Here is a 3,435-nt window from a genome sequence, read left to right on the forward strand (position 1 = left end):
TTTGTTAAATCTATTGGATGACTTGATAGATTGGTAGCTGTTTTACTAAATATTCATCACTGTGGCAGAATAAGATACTCAACATAAAAGAAGGAAAGGTGTAAGTTGGCTCATAGTTTCAAAGGTGTCTTGATCAGGCTCATGGTCATTTAGCTCTGCAGTTGTGGTGCCTCAATATATCATGTCAGACAGTATATGGCAGAGGGAGGCTTTTCAGTTCACGGCAGGAGGAATACAAAGTTAGGATGGGGCCAGTGTCCTCATCTCCCCTTCAAGGGCATGGCCTCAGTGACCTATCTTCTTTCCACCGGGATCCACCTCTTAAAGGTTCTACTTGCTTGTGATAGTTCTATGGATGAGGGATCAAGTCTTCAAAACATGACCTTTGGGGGACATTAAGGAGCCAAACTATAAGAATATTCGTGGGTCTTTTTGTTATTTCACTGCACACAGAATACACATTGGCATACCTGATGAAGTGCAAATAAGGGCTTCACTCAAATCAGTGCCCATCATGTTGAACACTTCAATCTCCAAAGAATGGAAGTGGAAACTAGCACAAGATCCATGTGACTAGGTGACAATTAAAAAGAGTGGTTAAAATGCCTTAATTATAACAGCTGTGAATTTAGAACTCTAAGGAAAGGAAAAACAAGTTTCTTCTTCTGTACATTCTCTACGGTGTCCTATCTAGGCCATTTGGAAAGCTGAATGCAAACTGTATGAACATTGCATGATAATCTGACCTCTCTTCCCCTTAAAATCTTTGAGACTTCCAGAGAACAGCCTGGATTCCAGGTTTGGAAAGTTACCACATCTTACTGTTTTCCCAGACCTTGTTTCTTCCATAGGTGATAAAATATCCCCAGTTACTCAGAGATCACTGAGGCTTCTGTCCACTTGTAGACATTGAGACCATGTCTCTGGAGGTGTCACTCAATCTCTTGTTTTTGAAAATATGCTCAAGAAAACAAACAGAAAAACAGTAGAAGTGAGTCATTGGTATAGAGCAGGAAAATATTTTCAACATTCATAAAAGGCAAAGAAAAAGCAAACCAACAATATGACTTCTCCTTTTTTTTTTTAAAAAAAAAAAAAGCAGTTTCTTCTTTGAAATATAGCTCCAGATCACTATTATTTGATGTTAAAAGTTTCATTTCATATTCTGGCAGTAAACCAGACTTGATGTGAAATATCTTCTTTGAAAGATTACCTTGTGTCTCGGCCTCACCCTTTACCCCATTCTTCCTGCTGCCCAGGCCCTTCAGACTGAGAAATCCCTCTTGCAGGCTGTTTTCCATCAGGTCAGATTTTGTTGAATGCCCAGGAGACTGATGTAGTTCTGACCAGTGCTGATGGATTGAATAAAGTCACTGATCATTAAGTGAAAGTTATTCTAGACCAAAGTCCTGGGGGAAAGGAAGGGAGCCGGGAGGAAAGATGGGACTTGGGAAGAAGGAGTGGTTCTTTGACTCTTGAACCTAGCAAATTTCAGGCACAAATAGCTGTATGTAAGACACGAGCGCTGATGGGATACATTAATTGCTGTCATCAGGATTTAGACTCACTGGAGACTGCTGGTGGTCAGGATTATTAGAATATTTTCCTTTAGAGAGAAAGGGTAAGTGCTGATTGTAATGACATACCAGGGCTAGATCTCAGAGTAATTCTGGGGATAATAGAGTCCGCTACACCTTTATCCCTACTATATGAACAAACTTCTGACTCTTTCGTATCCTGTCTTGAGAGGCTACCAAATCAAGGTGGAGTTCTTTAAAAGTATATTTTTACAAATCTCCTTACCACCTATCTGACTTGCTAAGGACACTTGCTAGTAACATTAACCAACATTTAAAAATTGAATCTTAAAATCCTGGGCCTCACCTTGTTATCCACCCATTTAGGTTGACAGATAAAATATTGTTAGATTTGTACACAAATCTAAATATATTTTCTGTTCGTAAGTACATGTAGAATATATTTTATAAAATAATCATATACTAGCCTACAAAGTAGGCCTCAATAATTTCTAAGAATGGGTACCATGTAGATTTCATACTCTACCAAAGGCAGTTAGAAATTAATGACAAAAAAATAGAAAAGAAAAAATCTTCTAAATAGCATCTAGATTGACTAAGCTATCATGACAGAACCTGATTATAAGTAGCCCTGAAGAAAAACAACAATGCTGTATGAAATATTTTTGGAATACAGTTAAAGCCATAATTAAAAGAATATTAATATCTTGAACATTAATATCTACATTAGAAAATAAAGATTACATTAGAAAATATTATGTTATATTAGAAAATGAAGATGTGATGTGTTAATGTATAACTGAAGACAAATGGCAACATAAAACCAAAATATTGGAAGAGAAACTCTGATAAAGAATATAAATTAATGGATTTACAAAGGAACCACAAGTAAATCAAATAAAAGCAAATTTTCTTGTTTTAAAAGATAAATTATAAATATTTGATGAGAGTGATCAAATAAAGTGAGAAAAGACAAATTACTACAATGCTAGGACTAAAATATATTCTATATATAACAAAAATTGAACAAATAATGAAAGGTGAATTTGATCCATTCAGGTTTTGATTTTAAGATCTTTTGAAGATGATCTAGAGGGGGCCTTTGTTCACAGGAAATTTAGTTCCACAAAGGTATTGCTATATTTCCCACGAAGCTCCTCAGTAATAGATGAAAAGACCTCAAATAAGTATCAGCTCCCGGAAGATTCTGGAACTGTTACTTTCACTGTTTTCTAATGCTCTTTCCTCCCTTAAAAGTTGTTCTTGTCTTGACATGCAAAATTTCAATCTATGCAAACACAGATTGGTATTGGGCCACATACTCAGTCCCTTGGAAGACTTGGAGGACTTTTTCTCTTGGTACATCCATCTTCTTGAGTATTTGGTCCCAAATATTGGCTTCCTTAACACTCTTGATTTCTGTTTTCTCTTTTTAACTTAGCAAGGGTGTTGGGTTCTAGCAATACAATTTGTCTTTGAGTATTCCATCCCTGTACTGCAATCAGGAATTATATCCAGGCAAAAAAACATAATGTAAATGGGTCAGGGTCCAGTTGTCCAATGCTTAAGTTCAGTTTCCTTTATTTTGTCTATTGTTTTAGCTGTTAATAGTGGAAAGATATTTTCAGACCATTTCATTTCCTCTTGACTGGCAGTAGAAGTCTACCACAAGTATTTTAAATTATTATCTGCTAATTCCACCATCAGGTTTGCCCATAAACCTATTCATATCGCTGGATTTTTCTATTGCACTTTGTAAATGTTGGTTTATATCCCTTAGTCTTGGGTCAGTGTTTTAGTTGTGTAACATAATCTTTATGCCTAGACTATAGTCATTCTGTAGCTTTAATAGAAAGTCCAAACACTTTAGTTGGGCTCAAGTTCTAAACACTTTCTG

The sequence above is a fragment of the Fukomys damarensis genome, unplaced genomic scaffold (genome assembly GCF_012274545.1).
Source record: "Fukomys damarensis isolate Sample0158 unplaced genomic scaffold, DMR_v1.0_HiC HiC_scaffold_33, whole genome shotgun sequence".
In the NCBI taxonomy this organism is placed as follows: domain Eukaryota; kingdom Metazoa; phylum Chordata; class Mammalia; order Rodentia; family Bathyergidae; genus Fukomys; species Fukomys damarensis.